Source organism: Rattus norvegicus, chromosome 20, assembly GCF_021556685.1.
Source record: "Rattus norvegicus strain SHRSP/BbbUtx chromosome 20, alternate assembly SHRSP_T2T, whole genome shotgun sequence".
Classification (NCBI taxonomy): Eukaryota; Metazoa; Chordata; class Mammalia; order Rodentia; family Muridae; genus Rattus; species Rattus norvegicus.
Window position 1 is genome coordinate 28,955,329 of NC_141553.1, and position 13,800 is coordinate 28,969,128.

Consider the following 13,800-nt stretch of genomic DNA (forward strand, 5'->3'; position numbering starts at 1 on the left):
CAGACATTCACTGAAATCAAGTTTACTGTGTTTGGCATAACCATGTGGGCTGGGTTGGGTTGGGGTCTGTGAGATAGCCTCACTTTATATAGCCTTGGCTGGCCTGGAACTCATGTAGATCAGGCTAGCTTTCAATTTACAGTAGTGAGCCTCCTGTCTCTGCCTCCCAGGTGGCAGAAATTACAGGTAGAAACCATGTATCTGGTATCTTGGTCATTTTAAGGATTTTTGACTTCTTTCTTTTTGAGACAGGGTTTCACATAGGCCAGGCTGGTCTCAAACTTGCTTATGAACCAAAGGCTGGCCTTGAACTCTCCTGATCCTCCTGCCTGTACCTCTGGAGTCCTAGGATTAGGCATGAACCACTACTTCAGTCCACACCCAGTCTTCCAAGTGCAGTGGCACTGGCACCTAAGTTCAGGACATAAGGCGAAAAGCCACACTTGGAAAATGGGTATCAGCAGGGATAAACAGTCAAAACTGGTGTCTCGCCTCAAAATAATATGGGTGTCCACCTGCTGTTCAGGACCACGTCCCTCCGTTGGAATCAGTCCCAGAAACAGCATTAAAAAAAGTTATTAGTGTCCCCGTGGACTCCAGCTGCCTCCCACTCAGTCTGCCTTCATATGTAGTGGCTGGGTAACCTTATGCATATTACTTAATCTCTCTGTGCCTTGCTGTCTTCGTCTACACAATGAGCGGGGTCCAGACAACTGGGCTTATTCGACACTTTGTGCAGGGGTTGGCTCCCAGGAAGCACTTCACACGGTGTCTGGTCACAGCAAGCTCCATGCAGGCCTTGTTTGTCCTGTCAACAAAGATTACCTGACACTGATGTCAAGTCCTATTCTAGACCCTGAAACCACAGTGGTGACAGAGGAGCAGTGCTCTTGAGGAAGTGGAGGAGGGGGGAGTGTGTCTCGATGGGGTACAGGCCCTCTGACTGGGGTCTCTGGGATAAGACGGTTGGCACTCTCTGGTGGGGAAGTTGCAGCCAGAGGGAGCAGTGTGACAGAAGGCCTGAAGGTGAAAAGAGAACAAAAGCACAACCAGGGGACAGCATGTAGGCCAGTCCCCTGTCTAGTTATCACACTGGCCATTCACAGTAGTCTCTCGCAGAGAAAAATTTCACTAATAAAACCCCCTGTGCATACCTGCTCCTACCTGCCCTGTAGGAACATCTCAGCCACCCTCGGTGCCCTTCCTGGCCAGGCCTGGGAGTGATTCTGTAAGGCAAAACTGTACTGGGAGACCATTTCCCCAAACTCCAGGGCTCAAGCCTACTGCCACCTCCATAGCCAGGAAATAAAGGCCCAGTACACAGGCCAGTCAGGGGTGGCAGGCAGCTGTGTGGGCTTAGCCAGGTCACCCTGCCACAGGCCCAAAAGTAAGGCTTTATTTATGGAAGGGACTCTCTGGTGCCACACCTTGCCCACCCAGACCTTCCGAGTTGGTCCAAATGAAGTCCCTAGGAAGGTTAGGGCTGGCTATAGTAGTCAGACACTGGGTGGGCTTTCCTTGGGGGAGATGCCCAAGTGCAGTTGGCCCCCAAAAAGGGTGAGGGTCAAGCTTGGGGCTTTTGGGGACTCAGGTTGGCAACTCCAGCATCTTATCTAGTTGTGCATCTTTCTGTTAGGCATGGATAAGAAAAGACAAGAGCCAGGAAGCTGAACCTATGGGATGCTGAGCGTATCAGCCAGGCCTTCCTCCAGAGTGACATCACCCACATTGCCCTGACTGTCACTCCTAGTGATACTGCCCTGGCTCCACATGGCCAGTGTGCTCTGGCATGCACACTGAAGCCTCGATGCCAGCTCTGCCTCTGGCCCACTTCCTGCTCTTTGCAGCGTGGGGCTGCCCCTCCCTCACCTGCAGTGTTGAATGTCCCATGCTGAGACAGACGCAGATTATTTTCTCTCCAGCCTTCAGCGCCCATCCCCCCAGCCGTCAGCTGGAGCTTCACTCCAGAGGTGTCTGCAGAATTGCCCAGCAGTGTCTGCCTCCTCTGGCTTGGCAGGTGCTTGCATTGTGTGTCACCCTTGCTGTTACTACACCCCTCGACTGTGTGACTCCACCGTGGGGGGGTCCCAGGAAGAAGGCTGAGGAAGGGAGGGGGGCTGGAGGACAGAAACTGTCTGCCTCATCATCATCTCCTTTGTCAGAGCACCTGTGGGCCACTTTGTAGCCACAAATTCAGACCAAGGTGTGTCTAAGGCAAAGGGCCCACAACCAGCAGAGGAGTCTTTCCTTTGCCCCACCTGAGGGAAACAGAATCCTACCGAAAATGTCCCCAAATTCCTCTCCTTAGGAGAACTCCGGACTGGGAGCCAGTTTGAGAATGGCCAAAGAGCAGCCACTGTCTCCTGCACTCAGCCTATGCCAGGGGACACCACCCATGTCTGGAATCAGAAACAGTTCTGGTCTTGGCTTCCCCAGTGCTATCCTGGCCACTAGCCTCCTGCTTACCTCTGGCATCACCTACTGGCGACCAGCTATGGCCCTGTGTTCTAACACTGACATTCTGGACCCCAAACTGTCCCTAGGTACAACAGAGAGCTACCGCCAGCCGGGCAAGAGCCACCTGGGTAACAGATGTGTTCTGTAAGAGAGTCAGCCTCCAAGGCACAGGACCCTCCTGGAAGGCTACAGGCCTATCCCTGCCGGGTTCCTTTTGGGACCTGAAGCAATGTGTAAAAGTCCACATGGATGGCAAGGTTCAGTCCCAGCAGGAACAGAAAACACTGGTAGTTTTCATAAAATTCATAATTACCACCATTCTCCTCCCCATTTATCATCTCGGCCACCAGCGTCTCTCAGCCACCAAGTTTGCAGGTGTTCAAGTTCCTAGGCAACTAGCCTGATTCAGGCCCTCAGCCCGCAGTCCAGGATCCCAAAGCCCAGGGGTCTTCAGGACCCTGAGCTCTGCCCTCACTAACAAGCCTGGTAGGATCACAGCCCACAAGATCACATAGCCCAACCTACATCTGCCAATATTAATAGCACCAGAACCTGGGGGCCTGGGCTGCGGCAGCCTAAGCTGCAGCACAGTTCGAGGAACTGTTGTTGACTTGGCTCTGTTTCCAGCTAGGCCGCATGGGACCGTCTGGGACAGCGAGAGAGAGGTGCAGGGTTAGGATGGGAGAAATAGGGGAGCAGAGGGGACCCCCTGGCCTCTTAAAGCTACTCATTCTGTGTTGTGAGAACCAGGCGGCTATCTTGAAGACCAGATGTCCCTCCAGGGAGCTGCTGATGTTAGTGCATGTGCCCAGGCCTCTGGGACCCTGGGTGACCTGTGCACTGGGTTATACTGGGTCTGACCAGGCTTCCTCTACTGCTCCAGTCCTGCTGCCTTGGCTTGCCCCAGACTGACCAAAGACTCCCATCAGCTTCCCTCCCTCCCTCCCTTTTTTCCCCTCCCTCTAACCCCCTCCCTCCCTTCCTGTACCTGCAGACGCCTTCATCCTAGGGACAAACCAGGAAAACCTGAGCTGGGCCACGTGTGCCCCAGACTATCCCTCCAGAAGAGTACTGGGGACAAGCTCTTCTCAGCTCGGCACCCGGGGCAGAACCCTGGAGCCCTTCTCTTGAGCTGCCAGATGTGACTCTGGAAGATGTCAGACTCTTTTTTTTTTCTTTAAAGATTTTATTTATTTTATGTATATGAATACACTGTAGCGGGGCTGGGGATTTAGCTCAGTGGTAGAGCGCTTACCTAGGAAGCGCAAGGCCCTGGGTTCGGTCCCCAGCTCCGGAAAAAAAAAAAAAAAAAAAAGAACCAAAAAAAAAAAAATACACTGTAGCTGTTTTCAGACACACCAGAAGAGGGCATCGGATCCCTGTTACAGATGGTTGTGAGCCACCATGTGGTTGCTGGGAATTGAACTCAGGACCTCTGGAAGAGCAGTCAGTTCTCTTAACCACTGAGCCATCTCTCCAGCCCTCATGCGATTTTTAAAATTACTGATTTTTAATTAATGATTTTTGTTTTTTATTTCATGTGTGTGTGCAAGTGGAGGTCAGAGGACAACCAATGGGAGTCATTTCTCTCCTACTATGTGGATCCTAGAGGTCAAAGCCAGGTCGTCACCTTCTGAGTCATCCCACTGTCCTACACTGTCTGACACTGTGGTTCTGATCTTCCTCCTTCACCTCTAGGATGAAGTGCTGGGATCACCGGCGCTGGGATCACTGGTGTGGGGTGCATTTCACCCTGTCTGACTTAAAATACTCAAAAGCCAGAACCTTGGGGCTTATGAGAGGCTTCCATTGGTAAAAGTGCTTGTTCCCAGTTCCCACACCCTGAATCCCATCTCCCCACATGGGAAAGGGCAAGTGACTACAGTAAGATGTCTTCCGACCTCCACGGTACCTCAAGGCACGCACACGCGCACACACGCACACACACGCACACACACACACACACACCAGACATACCCACTCACACACACACACACACACACACACCAGACATACCCACTCACACACAGACACAAACACACACATACACAATCACACACACAAACATACACATACCCACTCACACACACACACAAACACACACATACACAATCACACACACAAACATACACATACCCACTCACACACAAACACAAACACACATACGCAATCACACACACAAACACACACATACCCACTTGCACACAGTAACATACACATAGATGTAGCTGGAGAGATGAGCATAGGTTACAAGAACCTACTGCTCTTGCAGAGGACCTAGGTTCAATTCCCAGCCCCCTTAATCATCTGTATTTCCTGTTTCGGGCATCTGACATCCTCTTCTGATCTCCTAAGACACTAGGTACACATACACATAAATATGCAGGCAAACACTCACACATAAGTAACTTTTCTTAAAAATAAGGTTTAAGCTTTGTGATGGTGGCTCATACCTTTAATCCCAGCACTCAAGAGGCAGAAGCAGGCAGATCTCTATGAGTTCAAGGCTGGCCTGGTCTACAGAATGAGTTCTAGGACAGCCACGGTTACACAAAGAAACCTGTCTCAAGAAACAAATCAAAAATAATATTTTTTAAAAATTAACATTTTTATTAATCATTCCATTTGTTTACATCTCAAATTAAAAATTAACATTTTTAACACAGACTTAGTGGCACATATCTTTAATCTACTTGGGAGGTAGAGGCAGGCAGAGGTCTATGAGTTTGAGGCTAGCCTGGTCTACATAGCAAATTCCAAGCCAGCCAGAGATATTTAGTGAAACTCTGTGTCCTACACCCCCAAAAAAGTTTTTTTTAAATGTTATGTGTAATCATGTATGCCTGTGTGTGGGTATTGTGCTTGTGGGACCAGAGATGTCAGTCCCCTGAAGCTGGTGTTACAGGTGGTTGTGAGCCACCTGCCATGGGAAACAAACTGGGGTCCTCTGCAAGAGGACACTTGACCACTGAGCCATCTCTCCAGCCCCATCAAGGTAAATAAAAATAAAATAATAAATAATAATAAAATAATAATAATGATAATAATAAAGGGACTTTCAGATATGGTGACACACGCTTATGAAAGAGAATTGAGGGGTTGGGGATTTAGCTCAGTGGTAGAGCGCTTGCCTAGGAAGCGCAAGGCCCTGGGTTCGGTCCCCAGCTCCGAAAAAAAGAACCAAAAAAAAAAAAAAAGAGAGAGAGAGAATTGATACAAATTCAAGGCCGGTGTGATTTGGCACTATTAGGAGGTGTGGCCTTGTTAGAGTGGGTGTGGCCTTCTCAGAGTAGTGTGTCACTGTGGGTGTGAACTTTAAGACCCTTCTCCTAGCTGCCCTGAAGCCAATCTTCCACTAGCAGCCATCAGAGAAGATGTAGAACTCTCAGCTCCTCCTGCACCATGCCTGCCTGGACGCTGCCATGCTCTCACCTTGATGATAATGGACTGAACCTCTGTAAGCCAGCCCCAGTTAAATGTTGTCCTTATAAGACTTGCCTTGGTCATGGTGTCTGTTCACACAGTAAAACCTTACCTAAGACAGGCAGCCTGGCCTGAAGTTTCAAGGCCAGGTGGTAGCATGCCTTGATTCCAGCACTTGGGAGGCAGATGATCTCTGTGAGTTCAAGGTGAGGCCAGCTTGGACTACAAAGCAAATTCAGTACAGCCAGGGTTAGACAGAAAAACTGTCTCTAATCTACCTGCTTCCCACCCCCTAACTCACACAAAACACGGGGGGAGGGGGAGCAGGGTTGAGGGGGAGGAGCTTCAGGGCAGCCACAGGTACACAGTGAAACTCAGGCTTCAAAATAAACAGCAAAGACCTGACGTCACCTGTTACCAGTGAGGAAACAGGTCCTGGGATGGGAGTTGCCAGGGTCACCTGGCTCAGATGTGTCAGAGCTGCTGCCCCGGTCACCCAGCTCTAGCCTAAGGAAAAGAGCTTTGTCACTCTGTGGGTGACAAAGGCAGGGAAGTGGGTTCTCCTCATAAAAGTCCCCTGCCACAAGTCCCCAACAGAGGGATTCAGGAGGACAGACCTCTGGGTCAGGAGTTTTGGGGTCCAAAGAAAGGCGCTCAGTCCTAGGTACCCATCTCCCCAGTTCATAGCACAGCCCTGAGGCACCAGGAAGCAGCCACCCGGGACCAGGCTACCCTCATACAAAGCTTGTCACCGGGTCTTGCTCTTCCCTGTCCCATTCTGAAATCCTTCCACACAGCCCTGCTGACAGGCCCACCCTGCCTTTCACTGGCTTAATCCTGCTTGGGCCCTGGACCTCCATCCTAATCCTTCTTTGCTTTCAGAGGGCGAGCAGAGCCACCCTAGGGTTGAAGCAGCTGCGACCGACCGCTGGGGGCCCATCAGGGTTGCAGCTACCTGTCTGGGTTTGAGGTGAGTCATTTCCTCCCTCAGTTGGCAAAGGCAAGAAGGGAGGGGTGAGAGACATCTAAAAATAGCCCCAGACTAAGGAAGATGGCCAAAGAGCTGTCTGGGCAAGGATCCAGCTTCTGCTGGGACCAACACCAGCTGTGACCCCCCCACCCAGACCCCTGCCCTTCCGGCTCAACATGGGCTGAGTATGAGGCCTTTAGAAAGACTAAGTAAGGCACAGTGTGGAGAAGAGAGGAGTTTGAAGCAGGCAGGAGGTCTCTTAGGGTTCCTGGTTCGATCTCGGATTTCGGCACCCATGTTAGGGTTTCGAATCTCGGCCTGTTCCCAGACAGAACACATCCAGATACCATGGTTCCACGAGGAGAGGTTTAATGAGAGAAGAGTAGAAGAGCGGAAAGGCGGCCGGCCATGGGCAGGTGGTGGGGACGGGGAAAGGGGCAAAAGCAGCGAAGAACAAAGAGAAGTAAGAGAAGGTATGAGAGGGCGAGCAGCCCCTTTTATACTGTCAGGCACAGCTGGCTGTTGCCAGGCAACTGTGGGGCGGAGCATTCCTGGCTGTTCCCAGGTAACTGTGGGGATGGAGCTTAGAATATCAACAATGTGGAGGATGCCTTGGGCTTTGGCAGGCTCCGCCCCGCTGAGGCTGGCAGAGATGGACTCCCTCCCCTACCACAGCTCCTCGCTGTACCTCTCCCCCTCCCAACCACCCCCACGGACACACAGACCTCCTGCTTCTCAGCGGCTTAAGTCTTTTTCCCTCCTAGGAAAACCCATTCATTCCCTCTAGGTGGGCCTCCCTTTCCCTTGTCAGGACAGAGACCTGCTGTAGACTCCCCGTGCTTGAGGCACACTCTGGTAGCCAAGGAAGTTCCGCTTAAGACCATCTGAACAGGAGAGGAGGAAAGGATTGGGACCCTGTCGGGTAGGCCATCTGACTCAGGGGATCTGGATTCAAATCCTGTCTGTGTGGCCTGAGACATGTTTCGTCTCTCTCCCTGCCTCCATCTGGCCATCCACAGCAGCACGGGAAGTGTGCAGGTCACATATACTGACTTTCCAAATGCTCCTTTGAGCAGCTCTTTCCAGAAAAATTCGTGATGAAGCTGAAACCTTGGCAGAAGATATACACTCCTGAAGATATCATGGCTCATTGATACCTCCGGTACCTTTGAAAGGAGCCTGCCTCTCCCTGTGATGGGGACAGAGTAAGGGGTGCTATGTGAGCTACATAGCAATGGCTGTGTAGCTCAGGCTGGCCTTGAACTTATGATCTTCCTGACTCAGCTTTCCTGAGCACTGGGATTCCAGGACACACACACACTCTCTCTCTCTCTCTCTCTCTCTCTCTCTCTCTCTCTCTCTCTCTCTCTCTCTGCCTCTCTGTCTCTCTGTCTCTCTCTCTCTGTCTATCTGTCTCTCTCTCTCTCTCTCTCTCTCTCTCTCTCTCTCACACACACACACACACACACACACACACACACACTTCTGCCTTCTGAATAGGCCCTGCTGTCTCCACCCTACACGTGGCACAGAGGCCTGAGACATAAACTGTTACCAGACTTGGATCACAGCTGAGGGGCAGCTCCTTGTGCATTACAAGATCCAGGAAGGGGTCAGTCATGTCCAAGTGTCTGGGAGACACTAATCTCTGACTCTGCATTTGTCCCACGGGCATCAATGTCTGAGGACTGTGGGAATGGCCCCACTGATTGGGAGGCTGCCTTCTTTCTGTCCTATCCTGCCTCCCTCCTTCACAGTCCTGAGTCCTCAGGAACCCCGCTAGGAAGCACAGAGGACAAAGACCCATTTCCCCTTTCCTTCAGACTACATCTCAGCCTGGGAAGCCAGGTCTCATCCCGATAGATATCGGAGACCGGCAGAACTAAGCGGTCACGGGCATACTTCCGGTCACAGAGCTAGGGGTAGCAGCCTGGACTGAGTCCTAGCATCATAGTCCTTGCCGGGGAAGTCTGTTGGGAATAGGGATTGTGGCGTCTTCTGGGAACCATCCCTGTTTGCAAGCACTAGGTTCTATGGAAAAACCCAAACCTTGCATCAGTCGGCTCTGGTAAGAGCCTCTTTCAGCTGCTCTGGCTTTCCCCACCCGTTATCTGACTCATCTCCCAACAGTCCCAGGAGACCAGAGAGAGCAGGCTTCCTGTCCCTGTTGCATGAATGCAGAGACGGCAGGAAGGGGCTTCCAGCAATGAACCAGGGGCCAGAGCTGGCAGCCGCCCTGGCGGGCAGGTCACAGGTACAGCCACGGGTGCTGGAGGATGATCCTAGGCTGCCAGTCTTCAATGAGCTTCAGTGAACGGTCTTCAGGTCTCTGCCTCCCAGAGATCTGTATGAAAGGAAGAAGGAAGGAAGGAAGGAAGGAAGGAAGGGAGGGAGGAAGGAAGGAAGGAAGGAAGGAAGGAAGGAAGGAAAGAAGGAAGGAAGGAAGGAAGGAGACAGGCAGGCAGTTAGTTCTGGATTTACAGATGTTGTTTCTAATGCAGAAAATGTCAGATCCCAAAGAAACTCAGACAAGTGTCACTTAGAACCCGTGGCTCCTCCCACACTTCTCGCCCCGCCCCCTACCCGAACCCCCTCCAGCTCAGGACGGAGCTTGGCTTCCCTTCCCCCCAGCTTCGTGTTCGCATAGAACAGACTTGGGCCACGCACTCTTTTGGTCCTCTCTTGGCCTCTTTTTCCTCGGCTCCTCTCTTGGTTTCCTTGGCCTCTCTCCTCTTCTTTCTTGCTCTCTCCCCTCAAGGCCCGGTTCAGTCTGGATCCTTCCAGATGCCTCTTCCTGTGCAATTCCTCATTCATTTCTACAGTAAGACTGTTCTCCCTTGCCCATCCCTAGGAGCGAGTGTGGCCTTGTTTGGGTTCAGAAAACCTAAGTACAAATCCAAAGAGGGAAAATGGGAAGGCCAGCCTTGCCATTTTCACGGATGCTATCCCGTTACGAATTGGGGGACTAATGGAGCTTAACGTTTTAGCCACTCTTTTTTTAAAATTTGATTTATGTATGTGTATTTTGTCTGTGCACAACGTACATACCTGGTGTCCGCAGAGGCTAAACGAAGGTGTCAGATCCCCTGGACCTAGAATTACATACCCTAATGAGTAATCGTATGGGTGCTGGGAATTGAACTGGGGTCCTCTGGAAGATCATCCAGTGATCTTAGCTGCTGAGCAATCTCTCTATCATGGTCTTATTTAAATCCCTACAACAACCCAAAAATACTCCCATCATCCCTACTCAGCAGATTTAGTTGTCTGAGGCCCAGAGAGGTTAACCAACTTATGTAAGGACACACAGCATAGTCCTTGTTCCAACAGGCCTGAGACACCACGGAAGTCAAGAAGGGGCTTAGAACAAACAAGTGCCCTAGCGCGTGCACGCCCACGTGTGGCTGCCCAGGTGTGTCTGAGGGTTGGGACGGAGTCCGGGTGTGTCAGTGCTTGCGGGGGTGGAGGGACAGGAGCGGAACAGAACAACTGTTGCCTGGGGAATGTCAGAAGCGCTGAACTGCAAGGAGGGGGAAGGGGCTTCAGGCATGTGTGCTTATGTACCCCGCAACCCCACCCCATGTGCTCAAGGTCCTGGGTATTCCCCCAGCTGACCCTGGAAACGCAGGGTTGAGGAGGGCCAACCACTGCACCTACCCCCATCCCTGCACCCAGTCCTATCCTCACACCCCCGCCCAGAAGCCCGCAGACTGGCCGGTCAGCACGTTTGCCTGGGATTGCCCCATCATCTCCTAAGCCTTCCTCACGTTGCACACAGCTTGGGGCGTGGCCGCCGTTGTTGTCCCGGGACCTGGGTCCCCCATCCTCCTTCTCAGCCTGAGTCCCAGGCGGCCCATTAACCAGGCGGCCAGCGCCTTCTCCCAGACGCCTCTGAGGGCTGCTGCCCTTTGCTCCGCCGAGCAGACAAATGAGGGAAGTGGAGTAAGCCGGCGGCCAGGCAGGAAACAACCGCCCTTTGTGTTCTTCAGCAACTGGGGGGAGAAGGGGGCGGTGCAAAGGGACCTGGCTCCTGCGGGGATCTCTAAAGTTGGAAATGGGGCACCTCACGACTGTCTGCACCCTCCTGTCACGTCTTGCTGCCTCTCAGGGCCAGGCATGTGGGGAGGGGAAGCGAGTTGAGAAGCTTCACAAATTCTTGTTCGAATGGGTGTTCTCAGACTTCTCCAGAGGGGAGCAGGTGGCTAGGTTTAGGGCTCAAAGTCTGACATTTGATTTGGGACCTTTGCTGTGGGTTTGCTGTTTCACTTGGGCAAATCTCTTGATCTCTCTGGGTGGCATTTTGTAAGCTCACAGTAGGACAGCTCAGAGGCACGGGGCAAGCTTTGTGGTTCCATTTGGGGCATTTGGACACCCCCGCCCCCAATGCTGGGGACTGAATCCAGGACTTCATACAGGCTCGGCTCTAATCTATGCCCTCAGCCTAGGGCTATGATTTAAAACCAAACCGTGTGACAGGAATATGTCCTGGTCACCAATAGAATCCAGTCCAAAGTCTTGGCTGGGTGTTGACCCCCTCCCTTCCAGCCTCTCCATGGCCCACACTCCTGCGGTACTAAGTCTGACACTTCCTTATGCGTGCTGGAATGCTGCCTTTCCCTTTGCACAGAATGTTTTTCTGTGCCTCAAGCAATTGGCTCCTCACAGAGATGGCCTTTTTAATGTCACCATGGCAGAGAAAGACTTTGCACAAAACTGATTCCTGCAGGGGTCCTAGTTCCTGCTCGAAGTATTCTGCTCTTTTCCTCCAGAACCTCTGTCTCTGCACAGGAAAGTCAAGAAAGGAGACACCAAGTGTTTTTCTTCCCTCCCCCAGGTGTCTGGGATATAGTAAGAGCTCACTGAACTCCTTGGAAAGAAGGGATATGTTACTGACTGATGCAAATCAGTCCCAGCTGGCCACCAGCATGGACTGTCATAAATGACAACTCTATGTGGCTGGCACGCACTGCAAATAAGCTGCCAAGCAAGCAATCAGGGAGTATTGAATGTATCTCTAAAAACAAAAACAAAAAACAAAAAACACTTTCTCTGTATTTGTGTGTGCATATGTGTGTGTTCATGTATGCATACGGGGAGGAGCGCATTCTTGTGTGTGTGTGTTTGTGTCTCTCTGTGTGTGTCTGTCTCTGTGTGTATCTATATGTAAGTGTGTGTGCCTGTATATCTCTGTGTGTCTGTGTGTGTCTGTCTGTCTCTCTGTGTCTCTGTGTCTCTGTGTATGTTTGTGTCTCTGTGCATGTGTGCATGTGTGTATGTGTATGTCTGTATGTGTGTCTGTCTATGTGTATGTATGTGTGTGTGTGTTTCTCTGTGTATGTCTGTGTATCTCTGTGTGTGTCTGTCTCTGTGTGTATCTATGTGTAAGTGTGTGTGTCTATGTATGTGTGTGTCTGTCTATGTGTGTGTCTATGTGTAATTGTGTGTGTCTTTGTTGGTCTATGTATGTGTGTCTATGTGTAAGTGTGTGTATGTCTGTCTGTCTGTCTTTCTATGTCTGTCTATGTGTGTGTGTGTATGTGTAATTGTGTGTGTCTCTTTGTTGGTCTATGTGTGCGTGTCTGTGTGTGTGTCTATGTCTGTGTGTCTGTGTGTGTCACAGCCAGAGGTTGACAGTGTCCTCATTTACTCCTCACCTTCTTTCTTGACAGGAGGTCTCTCACTAGGACCTGAGGCACAGCAATTAGTCTGGCTTGGCTAGCCAGGGAGTTCCTGGGACCCAGCTGTCCCTACCTCTCCAGCGGGTTACGGACACACTGCACCTGGCTTTTCCTGAGTTCTTCCATTCAGCTCTGGTCCTTACACACATTTTACCAACTGAACACCTTCCCAACTCTGTGCTTTTCCTTTTCCTGACAAGGTCTCATGTAGCCCAGGCTGTCCTAGAATTTATTACATAGTCAGAGCTAGGTAGCTGCATAGCAGAGCCTCTCCTGCTTCTCTTGTCTCTGCCTCCCAAGTGCTAGGATTGCACAGATGTGTGCCACCATGTCTAGCTTGCATGGATCTTAAACATAAGTCAAAGGGCTTGTTATGGAAACAAGTCAAAGGCCCTAGCTCAGGGGTCAGAGTGTCCACCTTCTTGTGACAGACAATGAATAGTAAAAGTAGACTCTAGGTAACGTGATTTAAAATAAGACTACACGTTAACCTAACCACTCCACTCCAGTAGAACATTTACCCACCATGCCCCAGATGGTGATGCCAACCCTAGTACCAAAAGAAGAAAGCCTGGTATAGCTGGGCAAGGCTATAATCTTAGCACCTCAGAGGTAAGGCTGGAAAATCACCATGAGTTCAAGACCAGTGTGGATGAACTACAGATAAAACAAGGGAATAGAGATAAGACAGTGTCATAAATGACTGACTGTCCTCCAAACCAAGCAACCACCATCTTGGGGCATTCTGCTACACCACCTTGTAAAAGATTATCCCAGCCGGCTTGCCAAAGGTCTACACAGTTGACAGAGAAGAATGGACAGGATCAATGGACCCTCACTTGAGTCTCCGTGCTGTCCACCCCTTTTGTTTGCAATTCTGTCTTCATTGTACTTACTTTGGGGAGGAGTTAGAGGAAGACTTGGGATGGGGTGGGCATAGGAATCCCTCAGGTGCTATGGGTAAGGCTTTCTGGGTGTGGCCTTATGGGAGAAGCACCCCCTCACCTGCGCTGGGTAAGGAAGCCAAATAAACTCAAAGTGAGTTTAGTGGATTTATGTCTCGGTTTGTCTTGGGATCTTAGGGGGAGGGGTAGATGTTGCCTGTCTCCCTCTGGGAAGGAATTTCAGCAACAAACAGCAAACCTGGTGGTTCCAAGAGGACAGTGGAGATGTGTTCAGGAAACTTCCCTTAAGGACTGTCCCATCGTGAGTCTCCTCTGACTCAGGAGCTGCTTCTGCGCATAGTGACTGTGATACCATACCCAGTGCGGA

General features: G+C 51.1%; 2 long non-coding RNA genes across 3 annotated transcripts; one reads left to right on the forward strand and one right to left on the reverse strand.

Annotated features, from left to right (window-relative positions):
- Positions 1-7,201: 7,201 nt before the first annotated feature.
- On the reverse strand, positions 7,202-10,780 carry LOC120098848 (uncharacterized). The gene is made up of 4 exons (XR_015645825.1): positions 10,618-10,780; positions 9,899-9,942; positions 9,518-9,734; positions 7,202-9,194 (listed from the first exon to the last, which is right to left on the reverse strand). It is a non-coding gene; the product is annotated as an uncharacterized LOC120098848 (long non-coding RNA).
- LOC147998624 (uncharacterized) lies at positions 7,456-13,580 on the forward strand. 2 transcript variants are annotated; one of them, XR_015645827.1, is made up of 3 exons: positions 7,456-7,637; positions 10,181-10,262; positions 11,685-13,580. It is a non-coding gene; the product is annotated as an uncharacterized LOC147998624 (long non-coding RNA). The 2 variants fall into 2 exon arrangements; XR_015645826.1 differs by lacking the exon at positions 7,456-7,637 and having other exon boundaries at positions 10,179-10,262; positions 12,520-13,580.
- The last annotated feature ends 220 nt before the right edge of the window (positions 13,581-13,800 follow it).